Source organism: Octopus bimaculoides, chromosome 22 (assembly GCF_046866305.1).
Source record: "Octopus bimaculoides isolate indiv1 chromosome 22, ASM4686630v1, whole genome shotgun sequence".
Taxonomy (NCBI): domain Eukaryota; kingdom Metazoa; phylum Mollusca; class Cephalopoda; order Octopoda; family Octopodidae; genus Octopus; species Octopus bimaculoides.
The window spans coordinates 6,003,888-6,024,053 of NC_142949.1; the positions used below are offsets into that span (position 1 = coordinate 6,003,888).

The 20,166-nt window shown below is 67.9% G+C and overlaps 1 protein-coding gene across 3 annotated transcripts in view; it reads left to right on the plus strand.

Annotated features, from left to right (window-relative positions):
- The window catches only part of LOC106869635 (uncharacterized), a 272,331-nt gene that overhangs the window by 45,822 nt on the left and 206,343 nt on the right, over positions 1-20,166 (plus strand). The window lies entirely within an intron of this gene.

Sequence of the window (20,166 nt, forward strand, 5' to 3'; positions counted from 1 at the left end):
GCCGACAGCCGCCTGCCCGCCTGTTCGTGCTGTCACCATCGACCGATCGGTATCCTCCACCTCCTCTTCCTCGCCTACGCCAAGCACTCCGACCGGAAGGGATGTCCTCGCCTCTCCTTTCTGCTGACGGTCGGACCCGCTTAACCCGCCGCTCGATTGATTCTACACGGCCGGCGCGTCCACGATTCTTCCGCCGACCACCCGCCCGCCGCCCCGTAACGAGCCCCTCGCCCTCGCTGACGCCGTCGTTCCGCGCCCCGCGCCGCGTCAGTTTCGCTCGTTCGCCCGCCGACAGCCGCCTGCCCGCCTGTTCGTGCTGTCACCATCGACCGATCGGTATCCTCCTCTTCCTCGCCTACGCCAAGCACTCCGACCGGAAGGGATGTCCTCGCCTCTCCTTTCTGCTGACGGTCGGACCCGCTTAACCCGCCGCTCGATTGATTCTACACGGCCGGCGCGTCCACGATTCTTCCGCCGACCACCCGCCCGCCGCCCCGTAACGAGCCCCTCGCCCTCGCTGACGCCGTCGTTCCGCGCCCCGCGCCGCGTCAGTTTCGCTCGTTCGCCCGCCGACAGCCGCCTGCCCGCCTGTTCGTGCTGTCACCATCGACCGATCGGTATCCTCCTCTTCCTCGCCTACGCCAAGCACTCCGACCGGAAGGGATGTCCTCGCCTCTCCTTTCTGCTGACGGTCGGACCCGCTTAACCCGCCGCTCGATTGATTCTACACGGCCGGCATGTCCACGATTCTTCCGCCGACCACCCGCCCGCCGCCTCGTAACGAGCCCCTCGCCCTCGCTGACGCCGTCGTTCCGCGCCCCGCGCCGCGTCAGATTCGCTCGTTCGCCCGCCGACAGCCGCCTGCCCGCCTGTTCGTGCTGTCACCATCGACCGATCGGTATCCCCCTCCTCCTCTTCCTCGCCTACGCCAAGCACTCCGACCGGAAGGGATGTCCTCGCCTCTCCTTTCTGCTGACGGTCGGACCCGCTTAACCCGCCGCTCGATTGATTCTACACGGCCGGCGCGTCCACGATTCTTCCGCCGACCACCCGCCCGCCGCCTCGTAACGAGCCCCTCGCCCTCGCTGACGCCGTCGTTCCGCGCCCCGCGCCGCGTCAGTTTCGCTCGTTCGCCCGCCGACAGCCGCCTGCCCGCCTGTTCGTGCTGTCACCATCGACCGATCGGTATCCTCCTACTCCTCTTCCTCGCCTACGCCAAGCACTCCGACCGGAAGGGATGTCCTCGCCTCTCCTTTCTGCTGACGGTCGGACCCGCTTAACCCGCCGCTCGATTGATTCTACACGGCCGGCGCGTCCACGATTCTTCCGCCGACCACCCGCCCGCCGCCTCGTAACGTGCCCCTCGCCCTCGCTGACGCCGTCGTTCCGCGCCCCGCGCCGCGTCAGATTCGCTCGTTCGCCCGCCGACAGCCGCCTGCCCGCCTGTTCGTGCTGTCACGATCGACCGATCGGTATCCTCCTCCTCCCCTTCGTCGCCAACGCCAAGCACTCTGACCGGAAGGGATGTCCTCGCCTCTCCTTTCTGCTGACGGTCGGACCCGCTTAACCCGCCGCTCGATTGATTCTACACGGCCGGCGCGTCCACGATTCTTCCGCCGACCACCCGCCCGCCGCCTCTTAACGAGCCCCTCGCCCTCGCTGACGCCGTCGTTCCGCGCCCCGCGCCGCGTCAGATTCGCTCGTTCGCCCGCCGACAGCCGCCTGCCCGCCTGTTCGTGCTGTCACGATCGACCGATCGGTATCCTCCACCTCCTCTTCCTCGCCTACGCCAAGCACTCCGACCGGAAGGGATGTCCTCGCCTCTCCTTTCTGCTGACGGTCGGACCCGCTTAACCCGCCGCTCGATTGATTCTACACGGCCGGCGCGTCCACGATTCTTCCGCCGACCACCCGCCCGCCGCCTCGTAACGAGCCCCTCGCCCTCGCTGACGCCGTCGTTCCGCGCCCCGCGCCGCGTCAGTTTCGCTCGTTCGCCCGCCGACAGCCGCCTGCCCGCCTGTTCGTGCTGTCACCATCGACCGATCGGTATCCTCCTCTTCCTCGCCTACGCCAAGCACTCCGACCGGAAGGGATGTCCTCGCCTCTCCTTTCTGCTGACGGTCGGACCCGCTTAACCCGCCGCTCGATTGATTCTACACGGCCGGCGCGTCCACGATTCTTCCGCCGACCACCCGCCCGCCGCCTCGTAACGAGCCCCTCGCTCTCGCTGACGCCGTCGTTCCGCGCCCCGCGCCGCGTCAGATTCGCTCGTTCGCCCGCCGACAGCCGCCTGCCCGCCTGTTCGTGCTGTCACCATCGACCGATCGGTATCCTCCTACTCCTCTTCCTCGCCTACGCCAAGCACTCCGACCGGAAGGGATGTCCTCGCCTCTCCTTTCTGCTGACGGTCGGACCCGCTTAACCCGCCGCTCGATTGATTCTACACGGCCGGCGCGTCCACGATTCTTCCGCCGACCACCCGCCCGCCGCCTCGTAACGAGCCCCTCGCCCTCGCTGACGCCGTCGTTCCGCGCCCCGCGCCGCGTCAGATTCGCTCGTTCGCCCGCCAACAGCCGCCTGCCCGCCTGTTCGTGCTGTCACCATCGACCGATCGGTATCCTCCTACTCCTCTTCCTCGCCTACGCCAAGCACTCCGACCGGAAGGGATGTCCTCGCCTCTCCTTTCTGCTGACGGTCGGACCCGCTTAACCCGCCGCTCGATTGATTCTACACGGCCGGCGCGTCCACGATTCTTCCGTCGCCCACCCGCCCGCCGCCTCGTAACGAGCCCCTCGCCCTCGCTGACGCCGTCGTTCCGCGCCCCGCGCCGCGTCAGATTCGCTCGTTCGCCCGCCGACAGCCGCCTGCCCGCCTGTTCGTGCTGTCACCATCGACCGATCGGTATCCTCCTCCTCCTCTTCGTCGCCTACGCCAAGCACTCTGACCGGAAGGGATGTCCTCGCCTCTCCTTTCTGCTGACGGTCGGACCCGCTTAACCCGCCGCTCGATTGATTCTACACGGCCGGCATGTCCACGATTCTTCCGCCGACCACCCGCCCGCCGCCTCGTAACGAGCCCCTCGCCCTCGCTGACGCCGTCGTTCCGCGCCCCGCGCCGCGTCAGATTCGCTCGTTCGCCCGCCGACAGCCGCCTGCCCGCCTGTTCGTGCTGTCACCATCGACCGATCGGTATCCTCCTCCTCCTCTTCCTCGCCTACGCCAAGCACTCCGACCGGAAGGGATGTCCTCGCCTCTCCTTTCTGCTGACGGTCGGACCCGCTTAACCCGCCGCTCGATTGATTCTACACGGCCGGCGCGTCCACGATTCTTCCGCCGACCACCCGCCCGCCGCCTCGTAACGAGCCCCTCGCCCTCGCTGACGCCGTCGTTCCGCGCCCCGCGCCGCGTCAGTTTCGCTCGTTCGCCCGCCGACAGCCGCCTGCCCGCCTGTTCGTGCTGTCACCATCGACCGATCGGTATCCTCCTCTTCCTCGCCTACGCCAAGCACTCCGACCGGAAGGGATGTCCTCGCCTCTCCTTTCTGCTGACGGTCGGACCCGCTTAACCCGCCGCTCGATTGATTCTACACGGCCGGCGCGTCCACGATTCTTCCGTCGCCCACCCGCCCGCCGCCTCGTAACGAGCCCCTCGCCCTCGCTGACGCCGTCGTTCCGCGCCCCGCGCCGCGTCAGATTCGCTCGTTCGCCCGCCGACAGCCGCCTGCCCGCCTGTTCGTGCTGTCACCATCGACCGATCGGTATCCTCCTCCTCCTCTTCCTCGCCTACGCCAAGCACTCCGACCGGAAGGGATGTCCTCGCCTCTCCTTTCTGCTGACGGTCGGACCCGCTTAACCCGCCGCTCGATTGATTCTACACGGCCGGCGCGTCCACGATTCTTCCGCCGACCACCCGCCCGCCGCCTCGTAACGAGCCACTCGCCCTCGCTGACGCCGTCGTTCCGCGCCCCGAGCCGCGTCAGATTCGCTCGTTCGCCCGCCGACAGCCGCCTGCCCGCCTGTTCGTGCTGTCACCATCGACCGATCGGTATCCTCCTCTTCCTCGCCTACGCCAAGCACTCCGACCGGAAGGGATGTCCTCGCCTCTCCTTTCTGCTGACGGTCGGACCCGCTTAACCCGCCGCTCGATTGATTCTACACGGCCGGCGCGTCCACGATTCTTCCGCCGACCACCCGCCCGCCGCCTCGTAACGAGCCCCTCGCTCTCGCTGACGCCGTCGTTCCGCGCCCCGCGCCGCGTCAGATTCGCTCGTTCGCCCGCCGACAGCCGCCTGCCCGCCTGTTCGTGCTGTCACCATCGACCGATCGGTATCCTCCTACTCCTCTTCCTCGCCTACGCCAAGCACTCCGACCGGAAGGGATGTCCTCGCCTCTCCTTTCTGCTGACGGTCGGACCCGCTTAACCCGCCGCTCGATTGATTCTACACGGCCGGCGCGTCCACGATTCTTCCGCCGACCACCCGCCCGCCGCCTCGTAACGAGCCCCTCGCCCTCGCTGACGCCGTCGTTCCGCGCCCCGCGCCGCGTCAGTTTCGCTCGTTCGCCCGCCGACAGCCGCCTGCCCGCCTGTTCGTGCTGTCACCATCGACCGATCGGTATCCTCCTACTCCTCTTCCTCGCCTACGCCAAGCACTCCGACCGGAAGGGATGTCCTCGCCTCTCCTTTCTGCTGACGGTCGGACCCGCTTAACCCGCCGCTCGATTGATTCTACACGGCCGGCGCGTCCACGATTCTTCCGCCGACCACCCGCCCGCCGCCTCGTAACGAGCCCCTCGCCCTCGCTGACGCCGTCGTTCCGCGCCCCGCGCCGCGTCAGATTCGCTCGTTCGCCCGCCGACAGCCGCCTGCCCGCCTGTTCGTGCTGTCACCATCGACCGATCGGTATCCTCCCCCTCCTCTTCCTCGCCTACGCCAAGCACTCCGACAGGAAGGGATGTCCTCGCCTCTCCTTTCTGCTGACGGTCGGACCCGCTTAACCCGCCGCTCGATTGATTCTACACGGCCGGCGCGTCCACGATTCTTCCGTCGCCCACCCGCCCGCCGCCTCGTAACGAGCCCCTCGCCCTCGCTGACGCCGTCGTTCCGCGCCCCGCGCCGCGTCAGATTCGCTCGTTCGCCCGCCGACAGCCGCCTGCCCGCCTGTTCGTGCTGTCACCATCGACCGATCGGTATCCTCCTACTCCTCTTCCTCGCCTACGCCAAGCACTCCGACCGGAAGGGATGTCCTCGCCTCTCCTTTCTGCTGACGGTCGGACCCGCTTAACCCGCCGCTCGATTGATTCTACACGGCCGGCGCGTCCACGATTCTTCCGTCGCCCACCCGCCCGCCGCCTCGTAACGAGCCCCTCGCCCTCGCTGACGCCGACGTTCCGCGCCCCGCGCCGCGTCAGATTCGCTCGTTCGCCCGCCGACAGCCGCCTGCCCGCCTGTTCGTGCTGTCACCATCGACCGATCGGTATCCTCCACCTCCTCTTCGTCGCCTACGCCAAGCACTCTGACCGGAAGGGATGTCCTCGCCTCTCCTTTCTGCTGACGGTCGGACCCGCTTAACCCGCCGCTCGATTGATTCTACACGGCCGGCGCGTCCACGATTCTTCCGTCGCCCACCCGCCCGCCGCCTCGTAACGAGCCCCTCGCCCTCGCTGACGCCGTCGTTCCGCGCCCCGCGCCGCGTCAGATTCGCTCGTTCGCCCGCCGACAGCCGCCTGCCCGCCTGTTCGTGCTGTCACCATCGACCGATCGGTATCCTCCACCTCCTCTTCCTCGCCTACGCCAAGCACTCCGACCGGAAGGGATGTCCTCGCCTCTCCTTTCTGCTGACGGTCGGACCCGCTTAACCCGCCGCTCGATTGATTCTACACGGCCGGCGCGTCCACGATTCTTCCGCCGACCACCCGCCCGCCGCCTCGTAACGAGCCCCTCGCCCTCGCTGACGTCGTCGTTTCGCGCCCCGCGCCGCGTCAGATTCGCTCGTTCGCCCGCCGACAGCCGCCTGCCCGCCTGTTCGTGCTGTCACCATCGACCGATCGGTATCCTCCTCTTCCTCGCCTACGCCAAGCACTCCGACCGGAAGGGATGTCCTCGCCTCTCCTTTCTGCTGACGGTCGGACCCGCTTAACCCGCCGCTCGATTGATTCTACACGGCCGGCGCGTCCACGATTCTTCCGCCGACCACCCGCCCGCCGCCTCGTAACGAGCCCCTCGCCCTCGCTGACGCCGTCGTTCCGCGCCCCGCGCCGCGTCAGTTTCGCTCGTTCGCCCGCCGACAGCCGCCTGCCCGCCTGTTCGTGCTGTCACCATCGACCGATCGGTATCCTCCTACTCCTCTTCCTCGCCTACGCCAAGCACTCCGACCGGAAGGGATGTCCTCGCCTCTCCTTTCTGCTGACGGTCGGACCCGCTTAACCCGCCGCTCGATTGATTCTACACGGCCGGCGCGTCCACGATTCTTCCGCCGACCACCCGCCCGCCGCCTCGTAACGAGCCCCTCGCCCTCGCTGACGCCGTCGTTCCGCGCCCCGCGCCGCGTCAGATTCGCTCGTTCGCCCGCCGACAGCCGCCTGCCCGCCTGTTCGTGCTGTCACCATCGACCGATCGGTATCCTCCTACTCCTCTTCCTCGCCTACGCCAAGCACTCCGACCGGAAGGGATGTCCTCGCCTCTCCTTTCTGCTGACGGTCGGACCCGCTTAACCCGCCGCTCGATTGATTCTACACGGCCGGCGCGTCCACGATTCTTCCGTCGCCCACCCGCCCGCCGCCTCGTAACGAGCCCCTCGCCCTCGATGACGCCGTCGTTCCGCGCCCCGCGCCGCGTCAGATTCGCTCGTTCGCCCGCCGACAGCCGCCTGCCCGCCTGTTCGTGCTGTCACCATCGACCGATCGGTATCCTCCCCCTCCTCTTCGTCGCCTACGCCAAGCACTCTGACCGGAAGGGATGTCCTCGCCTCTCCTTTCTGCTGACGGTCGGACCCGCTTAACCCGCCGCTCGATTGATTCTACACGGCCGGCGCGTCCACGATTCTTCCGTCGCCCACCCGCCCGCCGCCTCGTAACGAGCCCCTCGCCCTCGCTGACGCCGTCGTTCCGCGCCCCGCGCCGCGTCAGATTCGCTCGTTCGCCCGCCGACAGCCGCCTGCCCGCCTGTTCGTGCTGTCACCATCGACCGATCGGTATCCTCCCCCTCCTCTTCGTCGCCTACGCCAAGCACTCTGACCGGAAGGGATGTCCTCGCCTCTCCTTTCTGCTGACGGTCGGACCCGCTTAACCCGCCGCTCGATTGATTCTACACGGCCGGCGCGTCCACGATTTTTCCGCCGACCACCCGCCCGCCGCCTCGTAACGAGCCCCTCGCCCTCCCTGACGCCGTCGTTCCGCGCCCCGCGCCGCGTCAGATTCGCTCGTTCGCCCGCCGACAGCCGCCTGCCCGCCTGTTCGTGCTGTCACCATCGACCGATCGGTATCCTCCTACTCCTCTTCCTCGCCTACGCCAAGCACTCCGACCGGAAGGGATGTCCTCGCCTCTCCTTTCTGCTGACGGTCGGACCCGCTTAACCCGCCGCTCGATTGATTTCTACACGGCCGGCGCGTCCACGATTCTTCCGCCGACCACCCGCCCGCCGCCTCGTAACGAGCCCCTCGCCCTCGCTGACGCCGTCTTTCCGCGCCCCGCGCCGCGTCAGATTCGCTCGTTCGCCCGCCGACAGCCGCCTGCCCGCCTGTTCGTGCTGTCACCATCGACCGATCGGTATCCTCCCCCTCCTCTTCCTCGCCTACGCCAAGCACTCCGACCGGAAGGGATGTCCTCGCCTCTCCTTTCTGCTGACGGTCGGACCCGCTTAACCCGCCGCTCGATTGATTCTACACGGCCGGCGCGTCCACGATTCTTCCGTCGCCCACCCGCCCGCCGCCTCGTAACGAGCCCCTCGCCCTCGCTGACGCCGTCGTTCCGCGCCCCGCGCCGCGTCAGATTCGCTCGTTCGCCCGCCGACAGCCGCCTGCCCGCCTGTTCGTGCTGTCACCATCGACCGATCGGTATCCTCCTCCTCCTCTTCGTCGCCTACGCCAAGCACTCTGACCGGAAGGGATGTCCTCGCCTCTCCTTTCTGCTGACGGTCGGACCCGCTTAACCCGCCGCTCGATTGATTCTACACGGCCGGCATGTCCACGATTCTTCCGCCGACCACCCGCCCGCCGCCTCGTAACGAGCCCCTCGCCCTCGCTGACGCCGTCGTTCCGCGCCCCGCGCCGCGTCAGATTCGCTCGTTCGCCCGCCGACAGCCGCCTGCCCGCCTGTTCGTGCTGTCACCATCGACCGATCGGTATCCTCCCCCTCCTCTTCGTCGCCTACGCCAAGCACTCTGACCGGAAGGGATGTCCTCGCCTCTCCTTTCTGCTGACGGTCGGACCCGCTTAACCCGCCGCTCGATTGATTCTACACGGCCGGCGCGTCCACGATTCTTCCGTCGCCCACCCGCCCGCCGCCTCGTAACGAGCCCCTCGCCCTCGCTGACGCCGTCGTTCCGCGCCCCGCGCCGCGTCAGATTCGCTCGTTCGCCCGCCGACAGCCGCCTGCCCGCCTGTTCGTGCTGTCACCATCGACCGATCGGTATCCTCCCCCTCCTCTTCGTCGCCTACGCCAAGCACTCTGACCGGAAGGGATGTCCTCGCCTCTCCTTTCTGCTGACGGTCGGACCCGCTTAACCCGCCGCTCGATTGATTCTACACGGCCGGCGCGTCCACGATTCTTCCGCCGACCACCCGCCCGCCGCCTCGTAACGAGCCCCTCGCCCTCGCTGACGCCGTCGTTCCGCGCCCCGCGCCGCGTCAGATTCGCTCGTTCGCCCGCCAACAGCCGCCTGCCCGCCTGTTCGTGCTGTCACCATCGACCGATCGGTATCCTCCTACTCCTCTTCCTCGCCTACGCCAAGCACTCCGACCGGAAGGGATGTCCTCGCCTCTCCTTTCTGCTGACGGTCGGACCCGCTTAACCCGCCGCTCGATTGATTCTACACGGCCGGCGCGTCCACGATTCTTCCGTCGCCCACCCGCCCGCCGCCTCGTAACGAGCCCCTCGCCCTCGCTGACGCCGTCGTTCCGCGCCCCGCGCCGCGTCAGATTCGCTCGTTCGCCCGCCGACAGCCGCCTGCCCGCCTGTTCGTGCTGTCACCATCGACCGATCGGTATCCTCCTCCTCCTCTTCGTCGCCTACGCCAAGCACTCTGACCGGAAGGGATGTCCTCGCCTCTCCTTTCTGCTGACGGTCGGACCCGCTTAACCCGCCGCTCGATTGATTCTACACGGCCGGCATGTCCACGATTCTTCCGCCGACCACCCGCCCGCCGCCTCGTAACGAGCCCCTCGCCCTCGCTGACGCCGTCGTTCCGCGCCCCGCGCCGCGTCAGATTCGCTCGTTCGCCCGCCGACAGCCGCCTGCCCGCCTGTTCGTGCTGTCACCATCGACCGATCGGTATCCTCCTCCTCCTCTTCCTCGCCTACGCCAAGCACTCCGACCGGAAGGGATGTCCTCGCCTCTCCTTTCTGCTGACGGTCGGACCCGCTTAACCCGCCGCTCGATTGATTCTACACGGCCGGCGCGTCCACGATTCTTCCGCCGACCACCCGCCCGCCGCCTCGTAACGAGCCCCTCGCCCTCGCTGACGCCGTCGTTCCGCGCCCCGCGCCGCGTCAGTTTCGCTCGTTCGCCCGCCGACAGCCGCCTGCCCGCCTGTTCGTGCTGTCACCATCGACCGATCGGTATCCTCCTACTCCACTTCCTCGCCTACGCCAAGCACTCCGACCGCAAGGGATGTCCTCGCCTCTCCTTTCTGCTGACGGTCGGACCCGCTTAACCCGCCGCTCGATTGATTCTACACGGCCGGAGCGTCCACGATTCTTCCGCCGACCACCCGCCCGCCGCCTCGTAACGAGCCCCTCGCCCTCGCTGACGCCGTCGTTCCGCGCCCCGCGCCGCGTCAGATTCGCTCGTTCGCCCGCCGACAGCCGCCTGCCTGCCTGTCACCATCGACCGATCGGTATCCTCCCCCTCCTCTTCGTCGCCTACGCCAAGCACTCTGACCGGAAGGGATGTCCTCGCCTCTCCTTTCTGCTGACGGTCGGACCCGCTTAACCCGCCGCTCGATTGATTCTACACGGCCGGCGCGTCCACGATTCTTCCGTCGCCCACCCGCCCGCCGCCTCGTAACGAGCCCCTCGCCCTCGCTGACGCCGTCGTTCCGCGCCCCGCGCCGCGTCAGATTCGCTCGTTCGCCCGCCGACAGCCGCCTGCCCGCCTGTTCGTGCTGTCACGATCGACCGATCGGTATCCTCCTACTCCTCTTCGTCGCCTACGCCAAGCACTCTGACCGGAAGGGATGTCCTCGCCTCTCCTTTCTGCTGACGGTCGGACCCGCTTAACCCGCCGCTCGATTGATTCTACACGGCCGGCGCGTCCACGATTCTTCCGCCGACCACCCGCCCGCCGCCTCGTAACGAGCCCCTCGCCCTCGCTGACGCCGTCGTTCCGCGCCCCGCGCCGCGTCAGATTCGCTCGTTCGCCCGCCGACAGCCGCCTGCCCGCCTGTTCGTGCTGTCACCATCGACCGATCGGTATCCTCCACCTCCTCTTCCTCGCCTACGCCAAGCACTCTGACCGGAAGGGATGTCCTCGCCTCTCCTTTCTGCTGACGGTCGGACGCGCTTAACCCGCCGCTCGATTGATTCTACACGGCCGGCGCGTCCACGATTCTTCCGTCGCCCACCTGCCCGCCGCCTCGTAACGAGCCCCTCGCCCTCGCTGACGCCGTCGTTCCGCGCCCCGCGCCGCGTCAGATTCGCTCGTTCGCCCGCCGACAGCCGCCTGCCCGCCTGTTCGTGCTGTCACGATCGACCGATCGGTATCCTCCTCCTCCCCTTCGTCGCCTACGCCAAGCACTCTGACCGGAAGGGATGTCCTCGCCTCTCCTTTCTGCTGACGGTCGGACCCGCTTAACCCGCCGCTCGATTGATTCTACACGGCCGGCGCGTCCACGATTCTTCCGCCGACCACCCGCCCGCCGCCTCTTAACGAGCCCCTCGCCCTCGCTGACGCCGTCGTTCCGCGCCCCGCGCCGCGTCAGATTCGCTCGTTCGCCCGCCGACAGCCGCCTGCCCGCCTGTTCGTGCTGTCACCATCGACCGATCGGTATCCTCCCCCTCCTCTTCGTCGCCTACGCCAAGCACTCTGACCGGAAGGGATGTCCTCGCCTCTCCTTTCTGCTGACGGTCGGACCCGCTTAACCCGCCGCTCGATTGATTCTACACGGCCGGCGCGTCCACGATTCTTCCGTCGCCCACCCGCCCGCCGCCTCGTAACGAGCCCCTCGCCCTCGCTGACGCCGTCGTTCCGCGCCCCGCGCCGCGTCAGATTCGCTCGTTCGCCCGCCGACAGCCGCCTGCCCGCCTGTTCGTGCTGTCACCATCGACCGATCGGTATCCTCCCCCTCCTCTTCGTCGCCTACGCCAAGCACTCTGACCGGAAGGGATGTCCTCGCCTCTCCTTTCTGCTGACGGTCGGACCCGCTTAACCCGCCGCTCGATTGATTCTACACGGCCGGCGCGTCCACGATTCTTCCGCCGACCACCCGCCCGCCGCCTCGTAACGAGCCCCTCGCCCTCGCTGACGCCGTCGTTCCGCGCCCCGCGCCGCGTCAGATTCGCTCGTTCGCCCGCCAACAGCCGCCTGCCCGCCTGTTCGTGCTGTCACCATCGACCGATCGGTATCCTCCTACTCCTCTTCCTCGCCTACGCCAAGCACTCCGACCGGAAGGGATGTCCTCGCCTCTCCTTTCTGCTGACGGTCGGACCCGCTTAACCCGCCGCTCGATTGATTCTACACGGCCGGCGCGTCCACGATTCTTCCGTCGCCCACCCGCCCGCCGCCTCGTAACGAGCCCCTCGCCCTCGCTGACGCCGTCGTTCCGCGCCCCGCCCCGCGTCAGATTCGCTCGTTCGCCCGCCGACAGCCGCCTGCCCGCCTGTTCGTGCTGTCACCATCGACCGATCGGTATCCTCCTCCTCCTCTTCGTCGCCTACGCCAAGCACTCTGACCGGAAGGGATGTCCTCGCCTCTCCTTTCTGCTGACGGTCGGACCCGCTTAACCCGCCGCTCGATTGATTCTACACGGCCGGCATGTCCACGATTCTTCCGCCGACCACCCGCCCGCCGCCTCGTAACGAGCCCCTCGCCCTCGCTGACGCCGTCGTTCCGCGCCCCGCGCCGCGTCAGATTCGCTCGTTCGCCCGCCGACAGCCGCCTGCCCGCCTGTTCGTGCTGTCACCATCGACCGATCGGTATCCTCCTCCTCCTCTTCCTCGCCTACGCCAAGCACTCCGACCGGAAGGGATGTCCTCGCCTCTCCTTTCTGCTGACGGTCGGACCCGCTTAACCCGCCGCTCGATTGATTCTACACGGCCGGCGCGTCCACGATTCTTCCGCCGACCACCCGCCCGCCGCCTCGTAACGAGCCCCTCGCCCTCGCTGACGCCGTCGTTCCGCGCCCCGCGCCGCGTCAGTTTCGCTCGTTCGCCCGCCGACAGCCGCCTGCCCGCCTGTTCGTGCTGTCACCATCGACCGATCGGTATCCTCCTACTCCACTTCCTCGCCTACGCCAAGCACTCCGACCGCAAGGGATGTCCTCGCCTCTCCTTTCTGCTGACGGTCGGACCCGCTTAACCCGCCGCTCGATTGATTCTACACGGCCGGAGCGTCCACGATTCTTCCGCCGACCACCCGCCCGCCGCCTCGTAACGAGCCCCTCGCCCTCGCTGACGCCGTCGTTCCGCGCCCCGCGCCGCGTCAGATTCGCTCGTTCGCCCGCCGACAGCCGCCTGCCTGCCTGTCACCATCGACCGATCGGTATCCTCCCCCTCCTCTTCGTCGCCTACGCCAAGCACTCTGACCGGAAGGGATGTCCTCGCCTCTCCTTTCTGCTGACGGTCGGACCCGCTTAACCCGCCGCTCGATTGATTCTACACGGCCGGCGCGTCCACGATTCTTCCGTCGCCCACCCGCCCGCCGCCTCGTAACGAGCCCCTCGCCCTCGCTGACGCCGTCGTTCCGCGCCCCGCGCCGCGTCAGATTCGCTCGTTCGCCCGCCGACAGCCGCCTGCCCGCCTGTTCGTGCTGTCACGATCGACCGATCGGTATCCTCCTACTCCTCTTCGTCGCCTACGCCAAGCACTCTGACCGGAAGGGATGTCCTCGCCTCTCCTTTCTGCTGACGGTCGGACCCGCTTAACCCGCCGCTCGATTGATTCTACACGGCCGGCGCGTCCACGATTCTTCCGCCGACCACCCGCCCGCCGCCTCGTAACGAGCCCCTCGCCCTCGCTGACGCCGTCGTTCCGCGCCCCGCGCCGCGTCAGATTCGCTCGTTCGCCCGCCGACAGCCGCCTGCCCGCCTGTTCGTGCTGTCACCATCGACCGATCGGTATCCTCCACCTCCTCTTCCTCGCCTACGCCAAGCACTCTGACCGGAAGGGATGTCCTCGCCTCTCCTTTCTGCTGACGGTCGGACGCGCTTAACCCGCCGCTCGATTGATTCTACACGGCCGGCGCGTCCACGATTCTTCCGTCGCCCACCTGCCCGCCGCCTCGTAACGAGCCCCTCGCCCTCGCTGACGCCGTCGTTCCGCGCCCCGCGCCGCGTCAGATTCGCTCGTTCGCCCGCCGACAGCCGCCTGCCCGCCTGTTCGTGCTGTCACGATCGACCGATCGGTATCCTCCTCCTCCCCTTCGTCGCCTACGCCAAGCACTCTGACCGGAAGGGATGTCCTCGCCTCTCCTTTCTGCTGACGGTCGGACCCGCTTAACCCGCCGCTCGATTGATTCTACACGGCCGGCGCGTCCACGATTCTTCCGCCGACCACCCGCCCGCCGCCTCTTAACGAGCCCCTCGCCCTCGCTGACGCCGTCGTTCCGCGCCCCGCGCCGCGTCAGATTCGCTCGTTCGCCCGCCGACAGCCGCCTGCCCGCCTGTTCGTGCTGTCACCATCGACCGATCGGTATCCTCCACCTCCTCTTCCTCGCCTACGCCAAGCACTCCGACCGGAAGGGATGTCCTCGCCTCTCCTTTCTGCTGACGGTCGGACCCGCTTAACCCGCCGCTCGATTGATTCTACACGGCCGGCGCGTCCACGATTCTTCCGCCGACCACCCGCCCGCCGCCTCGTAACGAGCCCCTCGCCCTCGCTGACGCCGTCGTTCCGCGCCCCGCGCCGCGTCAGTTTCGCTCGTTCGCCCGCCGACAGCCGCCTGCCCGCCTGTTCGTGCTGTCACCATCGACCGATCGGTATCCTCCTCTTCCTCGCCTACGCCAAGCACTCCGACCGGAAGGGATGTCCTCGCCTCTCCTTTCTGCTGACGGTCGGACCCGCTTAACCCGCCGCTCGATTGATTCTACACGGCCGGCGCGTCCACGATTCTTCCGCCGACCACCCGCCCGCCGCCTCGTAACGAGCCCCTCGCTCTCGCTGACGCCGTCGTTCAGCGCCCCGCGCCGCGTCAGATTCGCTCGTTCGCCCGCCGACAGCCGCCTGCCCGCCTGTTCGTGCTGTCACCATCGACCGATCGGTATCCTCCTACTCCTCTTCCTCGCCTACGCCAAGCACTCCGACCGGAAGGGATGTCCTCGCCTCTCCTTTCTGCTGACGGTCGGACCCGCTTAACCCGCCGCTCGATTGATTCTACACGGCCGGCATGTCCACGATTCTTCCGCCGACCACCCGCCCGCCGCCTCGTAACGAGCCCCTCGCCCTCGCTGACGCCGTCGTTCCGCGCCCCGCGCCGCGTCAGTTTCGCTCGTTCGCCCGCCGACAGCCGCCTGCCCGCCTGTTCGTGCTGTCACCATCGACCGATCGGTATCCTCCTACTCCTCTTCCTCGCCTACGCCAAGCACTCCGACCGGAAGGGATGTCCTCGCCTCTCCTTTCTGCTGACGGTCGGACCCGCTTAACCCGCCGCTCGATTGATTCTACACGGCCGGCGCGTCCACGATTCTTCCGCCGACCACCCGCCCGCCGCCTCGTAACGAGCCCCTCGCCCTCGCTGACGCCGTCGTTCCGCGCCCCGCGCCGCGTCAGATTCGCTCGTTCGCCCGCCGACAGCCGCCTGCCCGCCTGTTCGTGCTGTCACCATCGACCGATCGGTATCCTCCTCCTCCTCTTCCTCGCCTACGCCAAGCACTCCGACAGGAAGGGATGTCCTCGCCTCTCCTTTCTGCTGACGGTCGGACCCGCTTAACCCGCCGCTCGATTGATTCTACACGGCCGGCGCGTCCACGATTCTTCCGTCGCCCACCCGCCCGCCGCCTCGTAACGAGCCCCTCGCCCTCGCTGACGCCGTCGTTCCGCGCCCCGCGCCGCGTCAGATTCGCTCGTTCGCCCGCCGACAGCCGCCTGCCCGCCTGTTCGTGCTGTCACCATCGACCGATCGGTATCCTCCTACTCCTCTTCCTCGCCTACGCCAAGCACTCCGACCGGAAGGGATGTCCTCGCCTCTCCTTTCTGCTGACGGTCGGACCCGCTTAACCCGCCGCTCGATTGATTCTACACGGCCGGCGCGTCCACGATTCTTCCGTCGACCACCCGCCCGCCGCCTCGTAACGAGCCCCTCGCCCTCGCTGACGCCGTCGTTCCGCGCCCCGCGCCGCGTCAGATTCGCTCGTTCGCCCGCCGACAGCCGCCTGCACGCCTGTTCGTGCTGTCACCATCGACCGATCGGTATCCTCTTCCTCCTCTTCGTCGCCTACGCCAAGCACTCCGACCGGAAGGGATGTCCTCGCCTCTCCTTTCTGCTGACGGTCGGACCCGCTTAACCCGCCGCTCGATTGATTCTACACGGCCGGCGCGTCCACGATTCTTCCGCCGACCACCCGCCCGCCGCCTCGTAACGAGCCCCTCGCCCTCGCTGACGCCGTCGTTCCGCGCCCCGCGCCGCGTCAGATTCGCTCGTTCGCCCGCCGACAGCCGCCTGCCCGCCTGTTCGTGCTGTCACCATCGACCAATCGGTATCCTCCTACTCCTCTTCCTCGCCTACGCCAAGCACTCCGACCGGAAGGGATGTCCTCGCCTCTCCTTTCTGCTGACGGTCGGACCCGCTTAACCCGCCGCTCGATTGATTCTACACGGCCGGCGCGTCCACGATTCTTCCGTCGCCCACCCGCCCGCCGCCTCGTAACGAGCCCCTCGCCCTCGCTGACGCCGTCGTTCCACGCCCCGCGCCGCGTCAGATTCGCTCGTTCGCCCGCCGACAGCCGCCTGCCCGCCTGTTCGTGCTGTCACCATCGACCGATCGGTATCCTCCTCCTCCTCTTCGTCGCCTACGCCAAGCACTCTGACCGGAAGGGATGTCCTCGCCTCTCCTTTCTGCTGACGGTCGGACCCGCTTAACCCGCCGCTCGATTGATTCTACACGGCCGGCATGTCCACGATTCTTACGCCGACCACCCGCCCGCCGCCTCGTAACGAGCCCCTCGCCCTCGCTGACGCCGTCGTTCCGCGCCCCGCGCCGCGTCAGATTCGCTCGTTCGCCCGCCGACAGCCGCCTGCCCGCCTGTTCGTGCTGTCACCATCGACCGATCGGTATCCTCCTCCTCCTCTTCCTCGCCTACGCCAAGCACACCGACCGGAAGGGATGTCCTCGCCTCTCCTTTCTGCTGACGGTCGGACCCGCTTAACCCGCCGCTCGATTGATTCTACACGGCCGGCGCGTCCACGATTCTTCCGCCGACCACCCGCCCGCCGCCTCGTAACGAGCCCCTCGCCCTCGCTGACGCCGTCGTTCCGCGCCCCGCGCCGCGTCAGTTTCGCTCGTTCGCCCGCCGACAGCCGCCTGCCCGCCTGTTCGTGCTGTCACCATCGACCGATCGGTATCCTCCTACTCCACTTCCTCGCCTACGCCAAGCACTCCGACCGGAAGGGATGTCCTCGCCTCTCCTTTCTGCTGACGGTCGGACCCGCTTAACCCGCCGCTCGATTGATTCTACACGGCCGGAGCGTCCACGATTCTTCCGCCGACCACCCGCCCGCCGCCTCGTAACGAGCCCCTCGCCCTCGCTGACGCCGTCGTTCCGCGCCCCGCGCCGCGTCAGATTCGCTCGTTCGCCCGCCGACAGCCGCCTGCCTGCCTGTCACCATCGACCGATCGGTATCCTCCCCCTCCTCTTCGTCGCCTACGCCAAGCACTCTGACCGGAAGGGATGTCCTCGCCTCTCCTTTCTGCTGACGGTCGGACCCGCTTAACCCGCCGCTCGATTGATTCTACACGGCCGGCGCGTCCACGATTCTTCCGTCGCCCACCCGCCCGCCGCCTCGTAACGAGCCCCTCGCCCTCGCTGACGCCGTCGTTCCGCGCCCCGCGCCGCGTCAGATTCGCTCGTTCGCCCGCCGACAGCCGCCTGCCCGCCTGTTCGTGCTGTCACGATCGACCGATCGGTATCCTCCTACTCCTCTTCGTCGCCTACGCCAAGCACTCTGACCGGAAGGGATGTCCTCGCCTCTCCTTTCTGCTGACGGTCGGACCCGCTTAACCCGCCGCTCGATTGATTCTACACGGCCGGCGCGTCCACGATTCTTCCGCCGACCACCCGCCCGCCGCCTCGTAACGAGCCCCTCGCCCTCGCTGACGCCGTCGTTCCGCGCCCCGCGCCGCGTCAGATTCGCTCGTTCGCCCGCCGACAGCCGCCTGCCCGCCTGTTCGTGCTGTCACCATCGACCGATCGGTATCCTCCACCTCCTCTTCCTCGCCTACGCCAAGCACTCTGACCGGAAGGGATGTCCTCGCCTCTCCTTTCTGCTGACGGTCGGACGCGCTTAACCCGCCGCTCGATTGATTCTACACGGCCGGCGCGTCCACGATTCTTCCGTCGCCCACCTGCCCGCCGCCTCGTAACGAGCCCCTCGCCCTCGCTGACGCCGTCGTTCCGCGCCCCGCGCCGCGTCAGATTCGCTCGTTCGCCCGCCGACAGCCGCCTGCCCGCCTGTTCGTGCTGTCACGATCGACCGATCGGTATCCTCCTCCTCCCCTTCGTCGCCTACGCCAAGCACTCTGACCGGAAGGGATGTCCTCGCCTCTCCTTTCTGCTGACGGTCGGACCCGCTTAACCCGCCGCTCGATTGATTCTACACGGCCGGCGCGTCCACGATTCTTCCGCCGACCACCCGCCCGCCGCCTCTTAACGAGCCCCTCGCCCTCGCTGACGCCGTCGTTCCGCGCCCCGCGCCGCGTCAGATTCGCTCGTTCGCCCGCCGACAGCCGCCTGCCCGCCTGTTCGTGCTGTCACCATCGACCGATCGGTATCCTCCACCTCCTCTTCCTCGCCTACGCCAAGCACTCCGACCGGAAGGGATGTCCTCGCCTCTCCTTTCTGCTGACGGTCGGACCCGCTTAACCCGCCGCTCGATTGATTCTACACGGCCGGCGCGTCCACGATTCTTCCGCCGACCACCCGCCCGCCGCCTCGTAACGAGCCCCTCGCCCTCGCTGACGCCGTCGTTCCGCGCCCCGCGCCGCGTCAGTTTCGCTCGTTCGCCCGCCGACAGCCGCCTGCCCGCCTGTTCGTGCTGTCACCATCGACCGATCGGTATCCTCCTCTTCCTCGCCTACGCCAAGCACTCCGACCGGAAGGGATGTCCTCGCCTCTCCTTTCTGCTGACGGTCGGACCCGCTTAACCCGCCGCTCGATTGATTCTACACGGCCGGCGCGTCCACGATTCTTCCGCCGACCACCCGCCCGCCGCCTCGTAACGAGCCCCTCGCTCTCGCTGACGCCGTCGTTCAGCGCCCCGCGCCGCGTCAGATTCGCTCGTTCGCCCGCCGACAGCCGCCTGCCCGCCTGTTCGTGCTGTCACCATCGACCGATCGGTATCCTCCTACTCCTCTTCCTCGCCTACGCCAAGCACTCCGACCGGAAGGGATGTCCTCGCCTCTCCTTTCTGCTGACGGTCGGACCCGCTTAACCCGCCGCTCGATTGATTCTACACGGCCGGCATGTCCACGATTCTTCCGCCGACCACCCGCCCGCCGCCTCGTAACGAGCCCCTCGCCCTCGCTGACGCCGTCGTTCCGCGCCCCGCGCCGCGTCAGATTCGCTCGTTCGCCCGCCGACAGCCGCCTGCCCGCCTGTTCGTGCTGTCACCATCGACCGATCGGTATCCTCCCCCTCCTCTTCCTCGCCTACGCCAAGCACTCCGACCGGAAGGGATGTCCTCGCCTCTCCTTTCTGCTGACGGTCGGACCCGCTTAACCCGCCGCTCGATTGATTCTACACGGCCGGCGCGTCCACGATTCTTCCGCCGACCACCCGCCCGCCGCCTCGTGACGAGCCCCTCGCCCTCGCTGACGCCGTCGTTCCGCGCCCCGCGCCGCGTCAGTTTCGATCGTTCGCCCGCCGACAGCCGCCTGCCCGCCTGTTCGTGCTGTCACCATCGACCGATCGGTATCCTCCTACTCCTCTTCCTCGCCTACGCCAAGCACTCCGACCGGAAGGGATGTCCTCGCCTCTCCTTTCTGCTGACGGTCGGACCCACTTAACCCGCCGCTCGATTGATTCTACACGGCCGGCGCGTCCACGATTCTTCCGCCGACCACCCGCCCGCCGCCTCGTAACGAGCCCCTCGCCCTCGCTGACGCCGTCGTTCCGCGCCCCGCGCCGCGTCAGATTCGCTCGTTCGCCCGCCGACAGCCGCCTGCCCGCCTGTTCGTGCTGTCACCATCGACCGATCGGTATCCTCCTCCTCCTCTTCCTCGCCTACGCCAAGCACTCCGACAGGAAGGGATGTCCTCGCCTCTCCTTTCTGCTGACGGTCGGACCCGCTTAACCCGCCGCTCGATTGATTCTACACGGCCGGCGCGTCCACGATTCTTCCGTCGCCCACCCGCCCGCCGCCTCGTAACGAGCCCCTCGCCCTCGCTGACGCCGTCGTTCCGCGCCCCGCGCCGCGTCAGATTCGCTCGTTCGCCCGCCGACAGCCGCCTGCCCGCCTGTTCGTGCTGTCACCATCGACCGATCGGTATCCTCCTACTCCTCTTCCTCGCCTACGCCAAGCACTCCGACCGGAAGGGATGTCCTCGCCTCTCCTTTCTGCTGACGGTCGGACCCGCTTAACCCGCC